Source organism: Equus caballus, chromosome 14, assembly GCF_041296265.1.
Source record: "Equus caballus isolate H_3958 breed thoroughbred chromosome 14, TB-T2T, whole genome shotgun sequence".
NCBI lineage: Eukaryota > Metazoa > Chordata > Mammalia > Perissodactyla > Equidae > Equus > Equus caballus.
The window spans coordinates 49,305,559-49,332,882 of record NC_091697.1 but is presented as its reverse complement, the minus strand read 5'-3'; the positions used below and the strand labels follow the sequence as shown (position 1 = coordinate 49,332,882).

Genomic DNA, 27,324 nt, shown 5'->3' with positions numbered 1-27,324 from the left:
AACTGGGTAATGTGAATTTGGGAAAACAGTGGTTCTCAGAGAAGCCCTTGACTAGGTTTCTCATGCTGCAGATGAGGCAACAGAAGCTCAGAGATGCTGGGTGACTAGCCTACAGCACAAGAGATTGGACCTGCTTTTTGTCATCCACTTCTGATGCAACTTATGGGATTTGGGCCACATTAGTTTGTTGGTCCTCTGCCTCAGTTGCCTTATCTGCAAAGTGGTCACAATGGTTTCTCACTCAAATTTTCTGAGAATGAATGAGGTTTTATCTTCAAAGTACACTGTGTCTTGAAAATACAAAATGTGACTAGTAAACAGATTACCCTGGGGGGTTCATTTCCGGTAAAATCTTGAATGTAAGTGAGGCTTCTCCTTTATCCTGCATTATCTCAGGGATTCTAGCACCCTGGACATACTAATTCAACCTCTTGAGCAAGTCAGATTACTGTAAAGAAGGTTCTAGTTGTTGATTTCCACCATAGAGAAGTGGCATAAGAGTGGTGACTAAGAGTGGACTGACAGACCTGGGTTTTAATTCTGGGTTTGTCACTCTGTCAAGTGGCCTTGGACAAGTTACTTAAATTCTCTATGTATCAGTTTTCTCACCTGAAAACTGCCATGAATGGTTGTAGCTAGCACAATAGTGATGAAGATGGAAGGAGATCAGGAAAGTAAATGCTTAGGATGCTTGCTGGTCCACATGAAGCTCGAAGTAAATGCTAGCCAATGAGGATGCTGATGAAGTCATACTAGTAGTCTGGGTGGTATTGTTCCTGACTGGGTAAGTTCTTGGCTACATATTGACTTTTAGTGAGCATGTAGGAGGGCAAGGGTGAGCATATCACAGACCAGCTGGCTCATGCAGGTCATTTGCTTTTCCCCTTGCTGCCCCAGGCAGGTCCTGCAAGATGGTTAGATGCAGTGGGGTCACTCAGCTTTGTGCTACTTGTGAGAGAAAATGCCCTCCTTTCTAGCGAAGGGAATGGAAATAGAGGGAAGGGGAAGGGAAATAAGGAGTTAGACAGACAAGGTGCTTGATCTTGAATTCACTTTCTAAGGGTGGAGACCAAAAATTAAAAAGAAGAAAAGAAAATTTCGGATAGCAATGGGAATCATTTTGAAAATAAAACATGGTGAGGTGATATATGTGTGAGTGACTAAGGAGTAGAGGGAATAATATAGACGACGGTGCTCAGGGAAGGCCTGAGGAGGTGGTGAAGTGAGACAAATGACAGAGAGAACCAGCCCTATGGAGATCTGGGTGAAGATGTTCCAGGAAGAGGAAGAAACTAGAGCCCTAAGGGACAGGATTGGTTGTTTGAGGAACAGAAATAAGGCATGGGAGCATACTGAGCATTCATGGAGTGGGATGAGGTAAGTCAGATGGGTAGGTAGGAGCTGGATCCTGTATAGCGTCATAGGTCTTGATAAGGCATTTGTACTCTGTTCTAAGTGTGATGGGACAATATTAGAGATTTTTAGCAGGGGAGAATGGGTCAGGAATCAGGGGCAAAAGCAAGTGTATTTTAGTAGTCCAAGTGGGAAATGGAGGAGGCTTGGACCAGAAGACCAGCTGTGGATAAGGAAAGATCTGGATCAAACTGCTGATGAATTGGATATGAGGGAAAAAGTGGAATTAATTGTGATTCCTAAGGGTGGGTTTGAGCAACTGAGAGAATAATGGTGCCATTTACTCATTTTGGAAAAAAACAGGAAAGAAATAGGTTCTTGGGGAAAAAACCTCTACAAAGTTCTGTTTTGTTGAGTTTGAGACTCTTATTAGACAACCATTTCGAGATGTCAGAGACAGTTGGCTACACAAGTTTGGAGCTCAATGGAGAGGTGTAGGCCTAGAGATGGAGCTGTAGAGTCACCGGCATATTATGGCGCTCAACTCCATGGTTCTGAATGAGCTCACTGATGGAAGGTATGTAGATTAAGAAGAGTGGAGGGAAGGGAGGCGAACACTGAATATTTAATCCTATAATCTATGCTGATTTATTTTACTTTAGGATCTGAATCATCTTGATAGTTTCTTCAGTTCTTCACCATATTTTGCATTGGTACCTTAGAAGAGTCACATATTTTTATTAATTAGGTATTTGGTATAAAAATTGTTACTGTAAGCTATCCGTAATCACATTCTAGAAATCAGTTGGTGGATAACAGATGCACATATGACCAAAGGAAATGCCAAAACCCACTTCCCATGGTTGTTCCTCTTGCTTGTACACATCTATTTTTAACTCATGATTGCAAGGCAAAGCCCTTGTCGCTTGAGGGAACTGTGTTTCCCAACGGAGACCCACGGCAACCGAACACAGAGAGCGGCATGCCCCTGTGGCCAACATTTACTGCTGCTGATTTGGCAACAGAACTCAAACCGCAAGGAAATTTAAGAATGACCTTTGGTAGCCTGTGTGGGTGGTGTGTGTGTGTAAGTGTACGTGTGTGTGTGTGTATGTGCAGTGGGGTGGTGAGTGGTTGCAGAAAACCATTCTATAGTTCTAAGGGTTTCCTAACATGTCAAAATTTCTCAGAAAGCTGTGCTAACTTAGGACTTTTTGACTAATTATCAGAAGTTTTTACTCATCTCTTTCCTAAGAGCTCATGCTCAATAAATTTTCAGCTCAGTGGAGTTCATTTTTTTCTAACATGTGGTGAGTTTTGACCCCATGACCCGAGAGAGGAACCTCAAAGATTCAAACCCTGACAGTTCCCTGCGGGTTCTCTGAGCCGTGTTCCCATGACTCCCAAATACCCGATTGAAAAGCTAATTATCACTTAACAAATGGCTTGTACTAGCTACAAATAAATGGTTTTTTTGGGGGGGAGTCAAAATCAGCTAGTCTAGCTAAGTGGCACTGCTTAAAGGCAGCCTGTTTGGTAACCAGAAGCCCTTGGTTTGAATCCAGATTCTAAAATGTACTGGTTCTATTACTGTGGGAAAGTCACCAAATACTTTAGGTTTTTAGTTTCATCGTCTATAAAATGAGTATTACAGTTATAGCTACCCCAGAGTCTTATAAGGACTGAATGTCCTTTTAAACTACTAAGTGCCATATAAACTTTTAGATGGCAGAGAAATCCTTCCTATTTTCCCATTTTGTTCAGAAGGACTTCTGGAAGGGAGGAGAGGGTTCGAGGGAGAATACCCATCTCCAAGTATCTCCTGAGTTCACAAATTCTCAGCCACAGAGGGACTGGGTTTTAGTTGTCACATCTCACTCTACCAGGCAGGATGTGGGTGAATGTGGATCTGTATCTGTATCACAGTGACTCAACAGGGTCCATTAAGATCTCTTTGACCTTGGTTATATCAGATGAGGAAGAATCGAACATCTTTTGGCCTCTGTCACACAAAACCGTATTCCTTTTCATGCTTCAATGTTTCATGCTTCTTCTGACTCACCACTCCACATCCTTTCTGGCCCTACTTATAGGAGGTGTTAGTGTCCCTTTCTTCAAAGTTAGACTCATGGAGGGAGGGAGGCAATTAAACAATATTCATTGACCTTAAAAATGCCTAAATCCTGGGCCTAAGAAATTATAATTTAGGAATTTATACTTCAAAGAGTCTCACAAAAGTATTCAAAGATACATGGGCACGACATTGCAGTATTGATTGTAATACTAAAGAATTAAAAACAACCTAAATCCTAAGGGATTTATTAAATAAATTACAGTATTTCCATCCAATGGAATATCATCCAACCTTTATAAATAATATGATAGATCTATATTTTCTGACATTGGAACATATCCTAGGTGTGTTACTATATTAAAACAAGCTGCAGGACGTTTATAAAATAATTCTATTTAGGTAAAATAAGATATAAATACATCTGCCCGTATATTTATAAAAGTTTCTTACGAGATATATAAGGTGCTATTAAGGGTAGTTATTCAGGGACTTAGAATAGAGGAAGATTTCTGCTTTTTACTTCATACGCTTATGCCATGATCAGGGATTAATTTTTACCAAATATAAATCAAAATTAGTTAAAACTAGGTTAGCCTAATGGAAGGTTTGGAAGCCATTAATGCCTCTTTCTAAGACAACAGAATGAGATCTTATATTACTTCCTGGTTTCAAGTTACACAAACCAACTGAAACTACACATAAAGGAATATCTTTTCATAAGAGAATCTGATCTTATGGACATGGCGGGAAGCCCAGCTGGCCATCAGAAATATCTAGAAGTCAAAAATCATTGTGAACTCAGACCATACCCTCTCTCCATTTCTTGCCTTTGCTTCTCTCCATGGTTCTATCTCATTCTTACTCTCTGTAGACCTGCTTTTGCTGCTCCGCAGTCCTCATGGCAAAACCTGGTGACCTATGGCTCTCAAAACCAAAAATTACAACATTAGTCAAGTGGAGAGATTAAGTCTTTTCCTCTTGATCCTACCTTCAAATTCTCTGAGAAGAGTCTCTGATTAGCTCAGCTTATGCCCCATGTCCAGCCTTTGTCCAGTCAACAGCGGCCAGTGGGATGGGGTCCTGCAGTAGCAAATGACTGTTGAGGGCCCATTCATGCTGAGGTAAGGAAAGTTATTGTGGGCAGACATTCCAAAATGTATCCCAAACAAGACTATTTATTAGATGCTTTTGGCAAGGTGGAGGGACTGGGTTGCTAGGTTACAGATGATGCTATTTTTAATTGCTAGGTCACTAATTCACTCTTTTTTGTAATGCCACTGATTCATTTTGCTTTGAAAGTCCACATTGAGGAACTTGTAAAGGAATACTGGTTACACAGAACATTTTGAGTGCTATAAAGTACTTACTTTAGATATATTTAGTAGCTTGATGGTGCTAGTAGATAATCAGTTCACACAGGTTGGAGTCAACTGGTGACTGAGACAACTCAACTATCACATATCGGGCAGTATTGAAATTGCGAGAAAGGAACACTTTATATCACCAGAAGATTGTCCTTCTCTTCAACCGATTGGCTTACCAGAAACTGGCTGACAGATTGTTGTTCAAATATATCTTAAGATTTTTACACTGGAAGCAAAATGAGAGACCATAAGTATCCTACATAAAAGTTGTCTATTCGTATCCATCTGCTAGGCATGAGGATTAAAGGATGGTGATAGCGGTCGTCTACCCTCGAGATATACACAGTGTAGTGGAGGAAACATTCATGTAAATGCGAAATAACAATGTAATGTGTTAACATATATGAATCAAGCAGGAAGTTCAAGCTCAGAGGAGAGGGGGAGGAATGAGCTTTGGACAAGGTAAAGGCACCTCGCCCTCTGTGAATGGGTGAGGAGGAAATGGTGGATGCACTTCCAGGCAAAGTGAAGCTTCACCATCTCCTACAAACACCCAAATGAAGGAATCGTCACTCAACTTGGTTTTCTGTACATCTATCCTTGAGCTTCAAGGTGGTCTGTCATTTCTACACAAAGGAAAAAACAGCTGGCTCATTTAATCCCTCACTGGACTAAGTCGCTTGAGGTCAGGCCCATGTTCCTCTTGTTTATTGCCGTGTCGCCCACACCTTCATCATGTCTGGTGCATCATAGGTGCTCAGTAAGTATTTCTAAAAGAAAACTGTTTATTAAGCGGAAACATGCATACAGGAAAGTGCGCAGATCATAAGTACACAGCATGATGAATTTTCATGACATGGACGCCGCCACTGAGATCAGGAAATAGTATATTACTAGTACCCCAGAAGATCCTCATGCCCCATCCCAGTCACTCCCCCTAAAGGGGTAAACACCATCCTGACTTCAATCACCATAGATTAGTTTCGCCAGATTTTGGACTTTATGTAAATGGCCTTGCACAGTATGCACTCATTTGCATCTGGTTTCTTTTGTTCAACATTATGCTTGACAGATTCATCCATATCCTTGCATGTACTTTAAATCTATTCATTCTCTTGCTAAATAGCGTTACATTTTAAGGATGTACTACATTTATTCATTCTTCTGTTGATGGATAGTTGGGCTTTAGGCTCTTAAAAGTAATGTTGTTATTAATATTCTTGACTATGTCTTTTGGTGCACACATGTACAAATTTCTGTTGGGAATATACCTGGAAATGGAATTATTGGGTTGTGAATAAATTCCCAGTGCATACGTTCAACATTAGCAGGAACAACCAAAATATTCCAGGTGGTTAGACCAACTTTCATTCCTCTCAGCAGTGCGTGTTTCAGTTGCTGCTCATGCTTGCTAGCAACTTGGAATTGTCAGTCTCTTAAACTGTAGCCATTCTGGTGGATCTGTAATGGTTTTCATCGTAGCTTTAATTTGTATTTCTCTGATGACTAATCATGTTGATCACCTATTCATATGTTTTTGGTGATATGAATATCCTCTTCGGTGAAGTGCCCTTTAAATCTTTGCCTGTTTTTTCTTTTAATTGGCTTATTGATTCTTTTTCTCTTTGAAGGAGTTCCACATATATTTTAGCTATAAATCTTTTGTTCAGGTATAGGTATTGCAAATATATTCTCCCACTCTGTGGCTTGCCTTTTTACTCTCTTTATGGTAGTTTTAAATAAATAGAACTTCTTATTTTAATGTGATCCAATTCATTTTAATGCTTTTTGTGTCTTGTTTAAAACTCTGACTACCTCAAGTTCATGAAGATATTCTCCTATGTTTTCTTATAGATTATTGTTGGGCCTTTCATACTTAGATTTAAAATAGAACTGAATTGATTTTTGCATATCTTAGGATGCAAATTCAATATCTATTTGTCCCAGCACCATGAAAAGGTCATCTTTTGTCATAAATCAAGTGACTGCATGCCTGGGTCTATTCCTGTATTCTCTATCCTGTTCCACTGTTTGTCTCTTTCAGTGCCAATACCCCAGTGTTTTAATTATTGTAGCTTTACAATGAATCTTGATATCCTCCTTTGTTCTTCTTCAATGTTACCTTGTGATTCTTGGTCTTTTGATTTTCTATTTAAATTTTAGAGTCTTTGTCAATTTTCATGAGAAAATCCTTCTGGGACTTTGGTTGGGTTTGCCTGCCTCAACGCCAGCTATTGAATCAATAGGTTAATTGGGAAAGAACGGATATTATTGACATATTGAATCTTCCAATCAGAGAACATGGACTATCTTTCCATCTATTTAATATCATCTTTACTTTCTCCTAGTAATGTTTTGTGGGTTTTTTTTGTGTAGAGGTTTTGCCCATCTTTTGTTAGATTTGCACTTAAGCATTTGATGTTTTATTTGCTGCCATGGTAAATGTTATTGATTTTTGTTTTAATCTAATACACATGTATTTGGCTTTATAGAATGGTGCAGGGCACACAATACAGCAGTAGAGCATCTTCAATTTGTTGGAATGCCAAGAAACTACCCAGATACACAGTTTCCCTCATCCCCTCACCCACATGGAGTACGTATGTATGCTACAGGTGATTTCTGACCATTCTTTTTTCCCCAGCTTTATTAAGGTATAATTGACAATAAAAAATTGTATATATTTAAGGTGTACAACCTGATGACCTGATATATGTATACATTGTGAAATATTCACCACATATTCACAATAGCCAAGGTGTGGTAACAACCTAAATGTTCATCTGTGGATGAATGGATAAAGAAAATATGAGACACATATATACATATATATACCTACACCATGGAATATTATTCAGCCTTAAAAAAGAAGAAAATCCTGCTATTTGTGACAACATGGATGAAATATGGAGAATATTATGCTAAGTGAATAAGTCAGTCACAGAAAGACAAATATTGTATGATATCACTTATATGTGGAGGCTAAAATAGTTGAACTCACAGAAACAGAGTGGAATGATAGTTTCCTGGAGCCGAGGAAGGAAGAAATGGGGAGATGTTGGTCAAGGTGGACAAAGTTCCACCTATGTAAGATGCATAAGTTCTGGAGAACTTGTCAACAGCAATGTGACTACAGTTGACAATATTGTATTGTGTTCTTGAAATTTGCTAAGAGGGTACATCTTGGGTGTTCTCACAAAAAAGAAACAAAAGGTAAATATAGCTTTTTAAGTTTTCTTTTCTGCTTGTTTATTGGTAGTTTAATAAAGATTTAATTGAATAAATCAAAACAACTCACCAATGTGACTGAGAAAAGGGAAAACTAGTTATTTGGTATCACTTAGACAAAAATCAAGTGGTTAAAATTTTTTCCACTTTAGAACAGAATATAGGAAAGTAAGTATGTGAGGTGGATATTACTTAGAAAAAGAAGAGAGGTGGAACCAAGAGCAGAACACAGGCATCCTCCCTCCCTTCCAGTTATAATCATTAGACCAGGGGTTTTCACTTGTTGAAACATCTGGCCTGCAGATGTGACTTGTTTGATTGTCACAATGAATTTTTAAAATAAATTGAGTCAATATGTACAATTGGGAGATTTTTAAAAAAATGCTGTGCTAGATTTTCTTGAAAAATTGGAAGAGGCTGCAGTGGAGCTGAGCAGAGGTATCGTGTCCGAGATTTCCAGTTTTACCCCTGTCCTTGTGGCTTACTGTCTTCTGAAGTGGACTCATTTAGTTCCCACACTAGCTTCATCTTTTACATTTCTTTTATATCAAAACTCCTTAAAAGAGTTGTTTAAACATAATGTTTCCACCTTCTCACCTCCCACTACTCTCCATGTCCTTCTTTAGATGATTTTTGGCCCCAACCACTCCACTGAATTTGTTCTTTTCAATGTCTTTGCTCACTGAAATCTTGCTAAATCCAGTGGCCAATTCTCCCCCCCCCCCCCCTCTTTTTTTTCGCTTGAGGAAGATTGGCCCTGAGCTAGCATCTGTGACAATCTTCCTCTAGTTTGTATGTGGGATGCCTCCACAGCATGGCTTAATGAGTGGTGTGTAGGTCTACACCCGGGATCCAAACCTGTGGAACCCCCGGCTGCTGAATTGGAGCACACGAACTTAACCACTGTACCACTGGGCCAGCCCCAGTGGCCAATTCTTTGTCTTCATTGTGCTCGGTCTCTTGCTATAGCAGTTGCCTGGGTTGGCCATGTCCTCCATGAAGCCATGATCTTGAAAGGTTTCATGATGCCAAGTTCCTGTTTCCCTTCTATCATACAAGGTGCTCTCAGTCTCTTCACCTTGTTTCTGCTACTCTGTTGGACTCTAACTGTTGTGCTCCAGAGCTCTGTCTGCAGCTTCTCTCTTCTCTATCTACCTTCTCTATAGATGAGCTCATCCAGGAGGGCAGAATCTTCATCATGTTCACCTCTCTATCTCCACTGTCTATAAAAAGGCCTAACACAGGAGAGGAGCTTGATAAGTGCTGGTTGAACAAATTAGTGCAAACATTGGGAATAGGGTTCCCAGTGGTTCTTGCTTTCCAGTATTGTCAGCTTTCCCCCACTCCTGGATTCTTCCTGCTGACAAATGAGCTCATTAAATGGGATTGAGGATGTATAGCATTAATTCAAAAATTAGTTAAACAAATATTTATTGGAAATGAAGAAATGCAGAAAGTGAAAATTTTCTGTTGTTGTTTCATATGTATGGTCATACTAGTTTAAAAATATAACATTACAATGCAAAAAAGGGCAAATGGAGTCCAGATCCTGTGCATTAGATGTGACTCGGGAATGCCCCTCATGGGGCTGGGATGGCTTTAGAAAATTTTTAAAGTCTTAATCGGATGTCTTTTTCTTCTAACTTTTCTAAGAAAATGCTCCTATTTTTATTGTTTATCAAATTATCTGATTTCACTGTTAATAATAATTACACTGAAAAACAAATTCAACTTATATTCTTTACAATTGCCAAAGTCTGGAGAAATCTCTTTAGGTAATGTTTGTAGTTTTGGCTTTACTGTTTATCATACAGTTCGCTGTGGCCCCAGAACGTTATGCATTTCTGCATCATTGTTGTAAAGGACTGAATTTTATCTTAGCCCAGTGTTCCAATGAGATTCCTTTCAAAAGATAAATGACTATTTTAAGGACAAATGTCATAAGAAAGGTATTATCTGTATCATTTTAGGCACAATGCTGTACTTTGTGGCGTGTATTTATTGGTGTTAAAACTTAGAGGTCAGGGAAATTCTCTCCTTTCTGCCAGCCTTTCCACAGCTGTAACTTCTTACCCACACTTTCTGGAGATTCGAGTAGTCACTCATTGACTATGTTTAGATGAGCTGTTCTGTCTCAGCCAAAGGCTTCTTTCCATGTGTATATGGAGCTTTCTAAACAGGGTTCACAGAAACCACTCCTGCATCTTTTAGAGTTGCTAAAAGAGGAAGACAAAGTCTGCTTATTTTAGGGAGCAAACCAACGCGTAAAGGAAGGGCTTTGAGGACCATAACGAGGTTGGATAGCTACTTGCTGGGTGTAATCCTTTGAGCTATTTTATAAAGATGATTAATTGCAGCATGTGCCTAATCACCCGAGTATCAGAGCCCAGCTGTCCGAGAGTGAAAGCTAGAGGGATATTAGTCAGCTCTGGATGAAATCCAATATCCAGGGCAAGAAATATTCTCTATCTTTTCCACTCTCATCCCTCCACCTGTGCTTTTGATCCTAGGCTCCTAATCATTCTTGCTCTCTGGTTTGTCAAGATTTCTCCCACTCCTGGATTCTTTCTCTCTGCTGACAAATGAGCTCAAATCACCCCTTTAGGTGAGATTGAGGATACATGGCATTAATTGAACAATTAATTTAACAAATATTTATTGAGTAGCAGTCAGGGACGATTCTAGGCTTTGCAGATGCAGAAATGGACAAGACAGTCAAGATGCTGTTCTCAGGAAATTTACATTCTAGGGTGGAAGAGAGTGAGGTGGGGAAGACAACAAACAAATAAATAAACAAGACGATGTCAGATAGTGTCAAACACTCTATAGTAAATAAAACAGGGTGATGGGATTGACAGAGATTGATGGGGTGTGGGGGAGACTACCCTAGAGTAGCCTGGAGCTTGGGATGGGAGTGTGATGGGATACACAATGTCCCTTCCCATCCTTCTATCTGCATCTTCTGTAGCATCTCTATCCATTCAGGGCCAAACTTCAGGGAAGTGTGGCTGGATTCACTGGGACCTGAATCCCTGCTGCCCACTCATTCCTTTGCCTTTTACAGGCTGACATCACTGAAATTACTCCAAGGTTTCCTCACAACTGTTATTTAAGTATGCCCTTTGTGTCTAGGCACTGTTCTAAGCCTGATTGTCACTTAATTCTTACAACAGTCTGATAAGGCAGGTACTATTATTACCCTTGTTTTTCACTTTACTTAGGAGGCCCAGAGACATTATGTGACTTGCCCAAGTCTCACAGCTAGTAAGTGGAGGAAGCCATACTGTCTTTCAAACCTCCTCATCTGACAGGAAGTGTAGCCTGGCCCTTACCACAAACTCCCATGGCTAACAATCTCTCTACCAAGTGTTTCCTGAAACTCCCCACCCAACCCTCACCCCTGTAGAACTGGCAATCTTGCGCTCCCACTGTTGTCTGAACACACTTCTTTCATATCACCTGTACCCTTTTATTAACCCCGTCTGCTTGTGTTGGCTCTCTCCCTGAAGGGCCCTTGGCATACCCAGCATATTTCACACCCTGAGGAGATCATCTTTGAAAACACTCCTCAATATGACTGCCTGTTTTCAGTAATAATCAAGAAGTGAATGAATAACAGTGGCCAGAAAAGAATTGTAGAAAGCAAAAATTTTGTTATTGTGTCTCATATTCATATATATGTATATATACGTTATCTATATATTCATGTTAAAATATAAAAAATTAGATAAAATATAAATATAAAAAATTAAAATATAAAAAATATAGTGTTATAATGCACCAAAAGGAAAATGGATTAATGCCTTTTAATTATATTACCATATTTTTTGAACTAAAGGAAAAGCTCATACTTATCAACTGGTCTACCACAGAAATGAAGGACAGTATTACAATTTGTTTCCTTGACTTCTGCACATTTGCCAATGATTCTATCAAAATAGATCTTTTCACATATTCGTGTTCAATAGTAGGATGACCGCATTTGTCAATCTATCGTCTCTTATGGTTGATTAAAAAAACATTTTTTAAAATTTTAATGTTGAAAAGTTTCTTTCACACAAGACAGTAGATATAGAGGAAAAGTCAGATATGAAAGATTCAAATCCCACTTCAGTAAATTCCAGAAGTTGCAATAATATCCATGCCTTTGTTTATTTGGGATCAATTCTGGCAGCCTTCAAATGGCCCTGCCGTCAAAGAATTTTAAATACAAATAGAAACTCCATGTGTTTACAGAGATCGGCAGAGTTGAAGTAACTCAGGGTGCATTGCTTCATCTTTATGATCCCTGTATTATGATTTTTAATTTTAGATCATTTGTTTAAACTCAGGAATACATGGTGCCAAGGGTTTGGAGACACACTGAGCTTGAAGCACACTCAAATAATTCCAAGCCGTTCCAAACTTACATTAGAAACAGACATAGGTAGCCATTACATAATTGAGAATTCTCTGAATTATCTCCCATGGACAATACAATGCTCATTAATAGAAAATAAAAATTTACTGAATGAATCTTACATATATATTATCAGAACTCAACAGTAACTGTAAAAATTGATTAGAATTTAGACTAAAGAGATTTTTTGAGGGAAGAGTATTTTATCACTGGCATTGTTTAGAATTGCCAGGGCATGGCAATAATTAAAAGCAATGGTTTTTTAGTTGATTTTGTTGTTCTTTTAAAATTCTCTACAGACAATGCTCCCACCGCATCTTCCTGGGTGTGCCCTGGGGCCGCGTCTTCCTGATCTTGCTGTTCTGGGCCTGGCACCGCTCTCCCTAGCTCTCCAATGGATGGACTGGGTGAACACTTGCCTCGAAGCTCCCTCAGCCCCCTGCTTCCCTGACAGGGCCTCGCAGACTCTCCTCCTCCCTGCCTGCCTGACACTCGCCCCAGGGATGTGCCTCCTCTCTTTGTTCTCATCTCTTACCCTGGAGTTTAAACCCACACATCCACAGAGACTCTCAAATCTCTGTCCATAGCCCTGGTCTTTTTCTGATTTGCTACGATTTGGTGGGATTTCCAGAGACTGATATTCCCAGGGCTCGTAATCAAAAGGATTTGTAAAAACGGTGATTTTTTCTCAGATGAGGTGGTTGGAATCACCGTTCAGCAGTACTTCTGAGAGGACTGGAGTTGATGGGTGGAACCTTCTTGGGTCTGTAGGGCACTAGAACAAACTCAAAATACTCATTTAATCACAATGTAACCACATGAGTGTGTGCTATTCTGGGCCCTGGGAGGACCCCTGGAACCAGGGAGAGCAAATGAGTGGGGGACGTATTGCCATCCTCCCTCCCACACAGCTGTGCTTTACTCCTTCCTCAACGATTACAGACTTCCTCAGAAGCATCCTCAACAGAGCATTCCTGGTACTTGCTACCAATTGATCAGAATTAACGTAAAAGAAGCAAGCCATCTGCAGTGGGATTAAGTGCCAGGGATGTGCGAGGCACTGGGAACATACAGATCGGTATGGCAAGGCCCCCACTCTCGAGGACCAGCAGGGAGAGACCCAGTACAAACAGATGGCAGCAGGAAAGTGGTGCAGGTGATAGGAAAGCAGTGTGTGTAGGGAACAGTGGAAGGACAAAGTTGCCAGTTTTACTAGAGTGGGGTTCGGGTGGGGAACACGGGTGGGTGACATCAGAAGAGACTCGCTAGAGGGATGATTTTCCACCCGTGAGCTAGTTGCTTAGTTTCCCAGGGCCTCCGCTTACTATTGTGTGACCTTGGATGGGTTACTTAATGTCTCCAAGCCTCAGTTTCCTCATCTGTAAAATGAGGGTAATAATAATACCTACCTCATGGGGCTCTTGGGATATTGAATGAGTTTATCCACGTAGAGTGCTTTGAAAGCACCTGGTTCGTGAAGAGTGCCCACGTGTAGTTGGTGTTGCCTCTGAATTCCTTTTGAGGAGGAAAGTCCAAGGGTCTCTGATTTCATGGGACATCTGACAGCTTCGTTAAGAAGCAAAGATCAATTTTGGGACAAGTCACCTTCTCAGACCGGGTGCAGATGGTGTGGCTTACTTGAGCAGTTCTTGCTGTACACACTGACAGCCTGCCTTTCCCTTTCTCTCTGGGGCGGTTGCTAAGTGAACACAGTGGTTGCTAGTCAAAGTGGGGCAACATGAGTTGCCTGTCAAAGGGTGGATTCTACTTGTGTGGTTACTTGGGGATCCATGGCTCTACCTCAGTGCTGGTCAGCCTGGGGAGAGGAGGCAGCTGTTGGGAGCAAGGGACAGGCAACTCGGAAGGAGACAAGATGGGGGTATAGACCTGCCAGCTGATTTTAATTATTCTGTATGTCTTATATCATGGTACACTAAGTCTCTATTTTGAAGGAATAAAAGAAAAGTCAAATCTTTCCATGTAAAAAAAATAATAAAATCAGCAATAAGAGGAGTAGAGAAAAAAACAAGATTAAAAAAATATTCCCTCTAAGACTAAGCAACAATAGAAATGTGTTTCTGATTAAAGCCCAATGAGAACAGCCAAAGCAGAAAGTCAAAATTGATCCCCAGTGAAGATTTCTGGGGGAGTTTGAATTAAGTCACTTGGATTGATTTGACCCATAATCTTTATTGTACTTTGAGTGGAGTAGCTGCTTTTTACTGGGAAGTGAGGGGAAGGATGAATCAAAGATCTGTCAGGAACATGTCGCCTGTGGGGGAGAATGGCAGACAGAGAAAGTATATCTAATGGACTAGAAACAGAGAGAGCAGTGAGGGGATATCAGTTTGCTTCAGCACGAGGGGTGCATGGACTGGCCTGGTCTTTGCTTACCTCCTTGAGGAGATCGTCATGGAAATGGGGCGAGGCCTTCACAATATTCTAATTGGGCAGATCATAGAAACTGAAGCTTTATGCTCTGGAATCAACTCAGCCAGCCACATTCAGAGTACGCCCTACAGTTTCTTTTGAAATCTTTATCATTATCTGTCTCTCAGTGAACAAACACAGCCACATTCACAAAACGCCGCACAAGTCATGTGTACAATGTGAGTACAGCCACTTTTTTCAGGTTTGAATTTTTGCTCCCTCGTCTTTCCTCTTAAATGTGTCTGTTTGGAGGTAAAATGAGAAGATATTTCAATGATTGCTTACATGCAAAGACTCTCATTTCACCATCAGCTCTTTTATTTTTCACCTTTGGGGCTGTCTTTATACCTACCCGATGAAAAATGAAATTGTACCTATGTCAAATTGAGGGCATCTTAATATGCACAAAAGGAAAGAAAAAGGGTATTATTCAGTTTCTATATTCGTAGGAAAGAACCCAGACAGGCTGATGCATATGAATTTACATCAATATACATTATGTTTTTCAACTGTCCTTTCTCCACGCTCCTCTACGTTAAGAAACACTGACGCACATTGAGTGTACGTAATGACGCCGGACATCATTCTAGGTGCCTGAAACAACAGACTTGTTCCATCTTCACAGCAACCTTAGGAACTGCGTACTGTTATCCTCTCTGTTTTACAGACGAAGAAACTGAGGCCTAGAAGATTGATTATCTGATCAAGATCAATTGCACAGCTAGTAAGGGAAGGGACAAGGCTCAAAATCAGACAATCTGCCTTCAGATTCCCCCACTCTTTATGCTAAACATCTTTAAGTCTTTTTATTTTGTCTCTTTAACAGATATGTCTATACGACTGAAATATCCCTCAAAGTAGCTCGCCTCGGTATTTCCCCTGGGATTACAAACCATAAGCTTTGACACCAACATCCTGTGGGCCTCCAAGGTCGCCCTAAGTAGTTCTGAACTCAGCCTCCGGAGGGCGCTCTGCAAGCCTGCTGTCCAAGCTCAAGGGGAAAGGCCTTTTTGTGCTTCGGCTGAAGCCATTTCTCCAAGGGAATTTGAATGATTTTTAACTAGTCTTTCACCCTAATTATAAAAGTGATTGAAACTCATAATAAAAAATTTAAACATGAAAAAAGACATAAAATAAAATCCTGCCGTCCCCTCACTTCTTCCCAGAAGTAACTACTGTTTCTTCCACGTGCCTCCAGAAATTCATGTTGTTTTGTTTGTTTTTACACAAGCAGGCACATATATTGTCTTGAATTCATTAAAAAATATTTATTGAGCATCTATGAGCTGCCAGGCCCTGGGGAGACAGCAGGAAATAGTGCAGAGAGAGATCCCTGCTATTATGGAACTCATGTTTTCGTGATTTCAAACTAGAGAACAACCCAGAATCCACGAGTTGGTTTCTCATTTTCTGACTATTTATACAGAAGCAGAAAATCAGAAAATCTGTGTTTATTGTCTTCTCTTACATCTAAATCTTCTGTCAGTGAGGGAGAGAAGAGGAGCTAGGAAGAATTTTAGGTAACTAGGTAAACGGCTGGCTTTGACTTTTTCTGCAGTTGGGTCTATGTGTTCCTTTTCCCAGGAATAACACATTCCTCTTATTATGGAATGTTTCTTATGGGCCTTGAATAAAGAACAACTTTGACACTTCGCTCATCTTTAGGAATTTATAATCTTAGGGAGGAGGCACTACCATGGTTCGCAATTCCTGGGTCTGAAACTTTCAGAAGCAACTGTGTTTTAATTGTTATTTCTTTTGCTTGCAGTAGGTCCTCAAAAAGTCTGCTCTTTCACCTAGGTTTGTATTTCACTTAAAGCAAGGCTCCACTTAAAAGTATCCCTCTTGGCTTTGTCACTCAGGCATGGAAGGAAGCGCAATTTCACAAAGTCCACAGAGAAATCAGCTGTTAGCCACAAGCGGATAGTCTAGGTGCCACATACACCCTCACTCCTCCATCCAGACAGCACCCTCCTGAATGCTTCCGACCCAGCGCGGGAGGCACTTCCTAAATGTGCCCGAATATGACTGTTTGAAAAGTGAGTCTCTTTAAAAGAGGAGGAGAACAAAGGACAACTGCCACCGCTGTATAACAAAGGAACTTTTAAGAAATTCTATTAGCTAAACCAACACTGGTGACTTCCTGTCAGAGCGGGAGTTAAGAGGCATTTCCCAGCATTGACAACGTTCTTGACTTGGTCAGACTGTTTATACAGTGCCCCGATGAAGTGAGAGAGAAAATAATGTGCAAAATTTCTACCCCCACCAGGGCAGTAGCCCAGCTGTCAGGTGTTAGAAAAAGGCTCTGTCAGTGACAACTTAACAAGGTTAAGATAGTTCAAAAGTGCTTCTTCAAGTGCTTTAAAGTACCTCAGAAACAAGTTACAGTAGAGGGAGAGTCGTTCCCTCATTTCTTCTTAATCCTTAGCCATTAACAGCTACACTGAAGGCCTAAGCAAGCCATTAGCTTTAAGACAGTGATTTCAGATTTTAGGAGTTTTTAAATCCCAGTTTCTGATTATCTTCAATGTTCGATCACTCCTTTTCATGCTTCATTTCCTCAGAAAATGGCCGTTGAGGCTCTCAGACAGCCTGTGCTCTCTCAAAGGGTAATGGCAAGGCTGGACCACATGTGGGCTGATCTCATCCCACATTCATCTCCTGCTGTCCTCACTTGCTATCAAAGTCAGACTTCCTGGTCTAATATTTCCTGCCTCCTTTCTCATCCACTGTGAAAGGACTGGAACATATACTCGCTCCATCAAGTCTCCCGGGTACCTCAACTCTTTTCAAAGAACTCTTAGAACAGATGTGCGCTGTATGTAGGAAGTACCGAGTGGATGTGCTCCGCCTCCTTGGTGATCAGTTCCTCCTCAGTCTATTTTGGGAAGAGGGATGTTTGGATGAACCTTTTCTGCTCATTGCTCACTCAGAGGGCACTAAGATCAAAGTGGTTTTCCTGTCTGCCTTTGACCTCTATCCATTTAGGAGGGAAAATACTCTGACCAGTCCAAAGTATTAGCAATCAGGATAGGCAAGTATTAGTCGGGTGTTGTGTGTCTACCTTATTTGGGGAGATTTTGAGATTTGTGAGGATATATCCCACAAGATTTTTTTAAAAATTCCTTAAATGCTTCTTTCACACTAAATACTTAATCTAACCATGTCCTTTCTTTGTTTAGAACCCATTAGTAACTTCCCATTGTATTTAGAATTTAATTTAAACTTTGTACCAATGGCCTCACAACTCTACATGATCTCGCTTTTTTCCCTAACAACTTTGAGGAAATGTTGAAATACAATGACCTGCACGTATTGAAAATATACAACTTGATCAGTTTTGACATGATCACCACAATCATCACCTTCACCACAATCAGGATAATGAATAAAGAACACATCCATGACCCCCTAAAGTTCTGCTATGCCCCTTTTAATACATCTCCTTTCACATCTACGCCCAAGCAACCATTGATTTGCTTTCTATTACTAAATAGTTTGCATTTTCCAGATTTTTAAATAAATTTATATGCTTTTTTTGCCTGCCTTGTTTGAGCATAATGATTTTGAAATTCATCCACGTCATTGCATGTATCAATAGTTTGTTCCCTTTTACTGCTTTTTGTTAAATTATCATTAATAAAATATTCCATTGTCTGCATATATCATAATTTGTTTATGCCTTCACCTGTTGATGGACATTTGGGTTGTTTTCTAGTTTTTGGCTATTATAAAGAGAGCTTAACTTAAAAGATTTTTTTAGAAAAGGAAACAAAAATGAAAGTAAATTACTGCTGAAAATGGAAAACAAATATTATTTGCCACACCAGAAGCTCACCATACAAATGAGCACAAAACTAATGAAGGAGTTAGTTGTACAACTTAAAATCATCGCAGGTTCCGCCAGTGGGGTATAAACCATGTTGGCAAACCATCTCCCTGCAGGAATTGGATGGGCCTCTTTTTAGCCCCAGCCCCATGGATCATGGCAAGACAATGAAAAGTTCTCTTCTATGGTGTATAGTTACAAACAGTGAATCTGGCAGATGATACGAGAGAATGTCGTGCTGTGCTTTTGATAGATGCTGTTCAGTCATTCACTCATGAAGTAACAAACTGACCAGTGACCCTGTTTTGTCTGCTAAGCAATGGTGAGCACATGGATGTGGTCTCTGTGGCTCTCGAACTTATTTATGGTCTTAAGAGTAGATACTGACAGCAAGATGAGCCTTAAAATAAAGTGTGATAAGCACTATGATAGGCAGTCTTCTGGTGGTCTGAAAGCATAGGGCAGGGTGCTTACTGTGTCTACGGGGGTCACCAGTATTTAAATGGTGACCCAAAGGACGATTAAGACCCAGACAGGGAAGTGGAAGGAAAGGTGGGGAATGAGACAGAGTGGCAGGTTCCAGGAAGAGGGACTTATCAGTCAGAGAACAGTCACAAAGCAGGCCTGCAATCTCATCTCAGCAGAGATGAGGGAGGGCCAAGAGTTCTGTATCAATGCAGTGAAAAGTCCACGCCAGTCTTTTTTTCTAATTCTCTTCATCATACATCACTGAGTAACTTCTCCCTGCCCAGGTGGTAACTAAGGTGACGTAAATGCTGGCAGACTAGTAGTCCTTATAATTTTGTAAAGAAATTATATTTGATTTATCCCTTGAATATGTTATGTGGTTTGCTTTACACAGCCAATATCAAGTTATTCTGTATAAAATGAATCTGGCCCTTGCAAAGCCAACCAACTTGATCATGCCAAACTTCTGACTTAATTGAAGCTGGTGGTGGGTGGTGATGAAATAGATGAAGGAGAAGCTCAGAAGGTCATCAACACACCCAGAAAGCCGGAGGAATCAAAGCTATGATGGTAAGGAGAAGTTATGTCAGAAGACACTTGAGGACTCGTGTGCTATACGCAACATCCATTCCTTCTTTCTTGTTAACAAATCTCCGATTGTATTCAGGAATCCAGCCGCCTCCTCACAGGCGTGGACTTCAGAGGAGAGTGACCCCACCCCTATCCTGGACATGGGTCTAATTGGACTAAATCAATCATAGCAGCCCCATTCCACTTGCCAATGACTGGTTTGGGCAAAGGTTTGCTTTTTCTTAAAGAGGATCCCACAAAAGAGTTGATTTCTTCTTTCTCTGGTTGCTGTTGCCATTGGATATGGCTCCTGAACTGCTGCGACCACCTTGTGACCATGGAGAAGGGGAGGCAGCCAAGGAACACTTAGGGGATGACACAGCTTGGAGGTGAAAGGGTCTGGATCCTTAATGGCTTCCCCAAGCTTCAGAATCACTCAGCTCTGGAGCTGCCCACTCTGCAAGTTCTCAGTAGGTGAGACAGTAAGTTTTCTCATGTTTTAAGCCATTTTGTGCTGGAGTTTCTTGGGCCCACGGCATCCTAACTAAAGATTCAATGCATTCAGTCATTCAGTCATTCAACACATACTTTCTTGGTGGCAACTCTGAGTCAGGCAGTGAATGAAGGGCTGGACACAGAAATTAGAAAAATGAAGTTAGATATGATTATGTACCTTGTTTTGGTTGATGAAATGTGAGCAGAAATGGCATATGTTACTTCTGGGAAGGAATTTTAAGAACAAATATGAGAAAGAAACATTGTCATGTTTCCTTTCCTCTGCTGTGATGATGAGGAATTACATGTTGAGAAAGAACTTCCATTCCCCCGGCTCTCCAGTGACCAGGCTGAACAAAATCCTGCCCCTTCTCTCCCACATTGGACATGAAGTGAGATCAAAAGATAAATGTTTTAAACCACCGAGAGTTTGGGGTTGTTTATCATCATGCAAACCCAGTCTCTCCTAGCTGACAAGCATGTGCTGAGCACAGAGCCTGGTGCTCAGGGCACAAAAGCCCAGCTGCTGCTGTGGTTGTCGCTGCTACTTGGTGATCACCAAGAGGAGTGAATTAAGGCCAGTATTGAGCTGGAAATGTACTCAGAATGTGACTGTTTAAAACCTAATCATTTATAGGCTTTTCAAAGTAGAGAGGGTATCAAATAACTACAAAATACGCGATTGTACTCAAAGTTCAATCTTCCAGACCTAGGCACCTTAAAATCCCAAATAAGAAAGGTATCTTTTAATATTGACCAAGAGGAAGTTTTACATTTAAGGTTTTAAAATTAATTGTAGCAGGATTAATCAGAAATCTGACCCCCCTACAGTTAAAAAAAAATAAAGACTTGGGAGAGAACTGATACTGAAAAATGTAATGTTACTAAGGCTATTTGCAAAAATATAGCGCCTAGCTCAGTAGAATCTCAGTGCTGTTTACTGTGTCTGGGACATGGCGTGGCACCCCTCTTTCAGAGGAATACTGATAATTAGAGATGATCCAGAAAGAGGAATTAGGATGGCTAAATTTTCAAAGCCATCTCATGAAGGCTCTCAACAGAGGCAGGCAGGGTGTTCAGCCTGGAGGGGGGCACATTAGCTGTCTTCAGATGCTTAAAGAGGAGCCCACTTCATTCATCTGGGTGGGCTCAGAATGCCAAGCCAGGACCAAAGGTGGAAGTGTCAGGGACACTGAACTCAGCCCAACACAAGAAAGACATTTGACCCTATAAGAGTTGTATCTGCACAAGAATAGAAGGGGCAGGATCTTGAAATAGATAAATAATATGCATGGATACAGACTTCATTCAACACTTTTTGAGGATCTACCAGACACCAGGTGAGAGGTGAGGAATATAAAGATTAATGAGACGTGATTCCTGACCACAGGATAATTATAGTCTAGGATGGGTAAACAACAACGGGTAAGTAGACAATTATTTTGTGTGGTAAGAGATAGTGAGTTTGTGCAAACTCTATGGAGACATTAATCTGCTGTGGATAATCAGAAAATACTGCACGGAAGTTCCATTTACTGGGCCTTGAAGAATGGGCTCAGTTCGTGTTGCAAGGGTGTAAATTATCAGCACGGGGGAAACTCCATGAAGTTTAGTCCCCCAAGTTCTTTAGAATTTACTCCATCCTGTAAAGCCAAGACGAACATAATGGTGATCTAATGGCAAAGATACATTTAGAATGTGGACATGAACTCAAAGGACTTCTTTTTAAAGCAAATAAGTAAATAAAAGGAGCATTCTGCCTTCTTTGGATGGGTGGTGGCTGTGACTCCAGGCTCTTTGGAGAGAGTGAGTGGATCTTGAAAGTCTCAGGTTGAGGCTTGGAATGGGCTCCAGAAATAAAAATGCCAGTCGGCAGGCAAAGGGCGAACTTCCCTTCCTGCTTGCTTTTGTATGGAGAGTTTGCCACTCTTGATGCAGCTGGGCAAACACTTCAGGTGCATTGTAAAATAAAGCCTTCAGGAGCAGGGAGAGCATCTGGACTCATTTGATGGTGAGACTTTACCTGGGTCCCTTCAGATTTGCTTAGAACTGTAGCTGGGAAAGATGGATGAGTTTTGGAAATGAGATGGATTTTATTTTGTTCTTCCCAAAGGATGTGTAAGACTGAAGTAGCCAGAAGGGATAAGAAGAAGGAGGATGAGTAATCGTCCCTATAACTCTGCAACATCTGAGAAAAGGAGCAGCAAGCCGCTGAAACTGACAATTCCTTTCTTTAGCCCCAACCCAGAATCAATGCCAAAGGGGTTAAACTCTGATAATTTCAAGAAGATACATCGTACTGGATGATAAGGAGTAGCAGTATGATAAACTGAGAAGCCATGGTAAAGCAGTCCTATGTTCAAGCCCTGAGCCTTCTGCTTCCCAGCTACATGACCTTGGGTGAATTAGCTCACCTCTCTGAGCTTTGATAGCCTCTCATTTGCAAAGGCAATAGAGGTATAGGTCATGCAGGGTAGCTGCGGGGAGGGCGATGTGGTGTTACTCTTCGTGCGCTAGCACAGTACCAGCCACGTAGCAGGCACTCATCAATTATACTCATCGTTATTTTATTCATAGGAGAAATGCAAGCAAAATAAGTTAGTAACTAGTTTGGCCTATTGGACTTAGGGTTTGAAAATCCATTTAACAAATTTGAGCACTTACCCTGTGCGAGGCACTGATTTATTGCTGGGGACACAGTGGGAAACAGCACACAATAGTCCACTCTTCCTCTATGGAGTTACGGGCCAGAGGGAGGATATAGACCATAAGGAAGTAAACAAATAAACACAATCTTCTAGATAAAGATTAGAGCTATGAAGAAATTTAAAAAAGAAAACAGGGTTACAGTATGCTTGTGCTGTGCATAAGAACACTGGCTGAACTTGTAGCATTTGGGGAAAGATGTCAAATCCTAAAGGCTGACATGAGGTACACACAGTGTTGGACTGACCCAGTGACTTTATATCCCACATAGTCACACGCTTGCCATGTCTTCATGAAGTCAGGTTCCAGACAAATTGGTTCATTCATTTCAAAGGGATTTATTTCAGGACCTCCACATTTCTTTTGGTCTCAGGCAAGTTGGATTACTCATTCACTAAGTATTTTGGCAGAACCTTCAACTGATGTGTATTTTTAGTACTGGGTTCATGTGTAAGAAAAATACGTATTGAGGGGCTGGATGAATAATGGGAGCGGAAAATAAAATAGCAAACTATGTTTCTCAAGTGTCAGCTCTGTAGTCATGGAATAGAAAGTATTGGGTGATTTATGGAGTGTGTGAGGCTGAAAACAAACATGAGCAAAATACCAAATTGATCAGATGCTCACAAGTGAGGGTGTCAATCGTGAAAGAACTTGAACACACAATGAGAGTAAGAAGGGCCAGAGTTGGGGACAGAGAGACAGAGACAGACATTGATGCAAAAGGGCAAGCTTATAGGAGAGTGTTCTACTTGAATGTAACGACCAAAAACATTTTTGGGAAGAGTTTGGTAGAACTTCGCTTCCTAGGCCTCGATACACAACATAACTTGAGTAAAGAGAGAAATCATGGTCTACATCTTTGAAATTTTAGTTTGACCCTGAAAAGGTACACTTTGATTCTAAAAAAAATGGTAAGAGGAGTTTTCAAAAACAGAAGTAGCTGATAAACATGATTGTAAAACACTTAGAGGGCTCCATATAAATGTTGGAAAAGAAGGGGGTGAGCCTTTAATTATAGCTCCATCTCATGGAATCCAAGCTGTTAATTGCATATGCTTTACACATAAAATACTTTAATATGATTAACGGCATCACTTTGAAACCCGCTCTAAGGAATATCTCCAGGATTTGGTTCAGATTTTTCTTCTCTGTTATCTATAGCTGAGCCCTTGATTCAAGCTAGCTTATCATTTATTTCTTCTGTAGACTCCTAAGCCTGAAATCTATCTTTTATTTTTAGTTTATGATGTTTCCTTTCTCCAAAATGTCGTCTTCCTAATCTCGCTCCTGGTTTCCTTCTATCCTTCAAGATTTAGCTCAAATGTCTCTTCTTCAGTGAACTCCTTCTTAAGAAGTCTCAGCCGTACCTTGATTTGGTTTCCCACAGCATTTTATGCATATCTTTATGATTCTTTTGTTCATCATTGTCCTATCATTTACTGTGTGCCAACTACGTACCAGGCACAGTGTTAAACATATTAGATAAATTCTTTCATTTAATTCTTGCTACAGCTTTATGTGATGGGAATTATTATTCCAAGTCACTGATGAAGTTAAGTAACTTGCTTCATTTCATCCAGCTAATAAGAGATGGCACCAAGATTTGAACTTAGTCTTCTTAATCTAGATCTCATGCTCTTAAGTACATGCTACATGGGCTCTCATACCATGCCGTTTGCATTTGTTGGTGTTTCAATTTTGTGTTCATGTCTTTTTCCCTGCCTACGTGATAAGCATGTACAAGTCATGCCTGGGTTGGAGGGATGGGTGGATTACAGGATTAGTAAGGAGTTCATCCATTGGTTCTGTCCATGCTCCAGTAGATAGAAGTGTTAGAGCAGTCAAGGTTGATTATTGGGAGGTCACTTGAAGGAAAATGCCATAGACAGAGTTGGTGACAAGAGTCAAGGATCAGAGATGAAGAAAACCATTCAGGGCAATGGAAATTGCATAGAAAGCAATGGTAAAGTAAGCTGTCATTCAGGGCAAAATTTAACTGGATACAAGGTTTAATTAGACACATGAAAGAAAGCACATTCTTTTTCATTTGGTATGCATAGAACCTGGCCAAGTGTGATAAACTTCTTTGATTTTCTGATCATATAAACCTCAAAATAAATTTCTATACTCTCCTATCATACCAATTTCTTCTCATTGAGGACTTGCTTACATTTATATTACAATTCTTATTGCTTTGTATTGTTTAAGAGTTTACCACTCCTTGCTGGGCTTACATCTCTTCAAGCACAGTGAGTGAATCTTATTCATCTTTGTGGTTCGATGTGGTTAGAATCACAACTATTGAACTACAAAAGGTGGGCCCACGTATAAATGAAATTGAAGCAAGCAAGAATGTTTCTGCAACGTTATTTGTAAAATGATTGACTATATAAAAAAATTCATGATTTCTACAGACAGAACACACAGTGCTTTTCTAGAGAGATAAGGATTCATTCAATACTGGGTAAAAGCAGACAGTCACAGAGAATTTCACAGACAGCAGATGCTAACTATGCTTCCCCTTTCCCTCCATTCTTCTGGAATAGTAGAAATACAAATCCTTTCACAGGCCACCTTGATAACTTACCATCAAGTCGCTGAAATATTTAGAAGGTAATATTTACTGTAGAGTAAACAAAATGGACAGTGTTCATCTCTAAAATAGGTTTTCTTACTACTAAACACAGCACCTGGTGACTGAGCGAACAACTGATCATTTATTCATGTACTCCTTTATTCATGCAATGAATATATATTAAACACCTTTTGTGTGTGAGGCTTTAAGCTGGGGATGTAGCTATGAGCCAAAATAGACGTAGTCACTGCTCTCTTGTTGTTGATTATCAAGTGAGGGAGATGGTCATCAAGTGATTTAAAAATAACAAAAATTACACCGTGATAATTGATTCAAAGAGAGCTATATGCTGCAATGAGAGCAAATAATAGAGGAAAGAGAAGCATGGTACAAGCTGAGTGTGGTGACACGGCGATGGGTCTGTCTTGTTGGGTATAGGGCCATATTAAGGATTCTGATCTGTATCCCAAGAGCAATGAGGGCTTTTAAGCACTGAGTTAATATAATTAGCTTGTGCTTTCAAAAGACCACTTTGCTTATAGTGTGGAGAGTGGGATGGAGGGCTCAAGAGAGGATGTGAAGACACCAGTTAGGTGGTTTTGACATTGGTCTAAATGAGAGTAGATGGTGACACAAATCAGGTCTAGAGTCTCAGGAAGCTGCGAAAAAAATATTTTCACTATTCTGATTTCAAATAGAAGTCTATGAGTTTAGCTCTAGCCTACTGAGGCTACCATTAGCAGGTGGAGGAAAATGACAGCTGTGCCACTTGGAAAAAAATTTTCACCTGTTTGCTTCCAGTTTAGATATTTAAACTTATACACTTGACCTAATCAAGATCCCTCAGCTTGAGGAAATAAATGTGAGATAATTAGGAACCAAAATGCATGATCATAACATTACAAGATATAGAACTTGATTTTTTTCTACTTTCAGCTGTAGTTTATTTTCAATTCCTCATTAAAAAGAGTAAACTGCCCCGCCTAGCCCCCTCTCCGCAAAAAAAGGGTTGAGACATTTAATAGGTTAAATGAATCCACTGATGTGTTCATTAAAAATTATTTTGACACCTAAACCTTGCACAAGGTACAAGATTAAACCATGATTCGACTAGGGGCAGGGTCTTATTTGATCTTTGCATCCCCAGTGCCTAGCCCAGCGCCTGAGTTTTTAAATTGAATGCATAAGGAGAAGAAAGAAAAGCTCACTAACTGAAGAGGGACTTCAGATTAGTAGAAATAAAAAGTAAAAGGGTTTGATAACAATGCTACATGGTAACGGGAAAACATTAGGTGGATTTTGGATTTTTTCTCCTTCAATTTCCAATTTCACTGTCTGGTTTGTAATTTACATTTGTTTATAGTTGTCTCTATGCCAGGATTGGTTTCTTTCCTTCTGCATGTGCAAATGTAATAAATTAAGCAGTTATTGGTGCTGTGGTTATCTGTGGCATTTCCAGAGGTCTTTAGTGCAACCATGAAAATAAACACTGAACTTTTTCTAAAAATTCTTGCGTACTGAGAATTGGCTGGTGGGTTCCAGAGAAATTTGATACACCCAGGCTTGTCTTTTCTGCTCTCTTGGTTTTGATTTCACAGGGTGGCATTGCTCTGGGGAAGCAATTGGAGTCTGGGTTATCAACACATATTTTCTGAGTCGAGAGAGCTGAATGTGCAGGGAAATGAGGACTTGTAAAAATGCCTGTAAGGAGGAAGAGATAACACTGATTAATGTGTACTGGGCCAGAATCAATGTTATGAGCCTAGTGACTTTGGGGAGCTATTCACAGGGCGGTGGATGTTTTCTTCTTCTTTATAGCTACTGGAAGGC

At 40.3% G+C, this 27,324-nt stretch overlaps 1 long non-coding RNA gene across 1 annotated transcript; it reads left to right on the top strand.

Moving 5' to 3' along the window:
* Positions 1-7,281: 7,281 nt before the first annotated feature.
* On the top strand, positions 7,282-27,001 carry LOC138917456 (uncharacterized). The gene is made up of 3 exons (XR_011425511.1): positions 7,282-7,387; positions 19,540-20,189; positions 22,324-27,001. It is a non-coding gene; the product is annotated as an uncharacterized lncRNA (long non-coding RNA).
* The last annotated feature ends 323 nt before the right edge of the window (positions 27,002-27,324 follow it).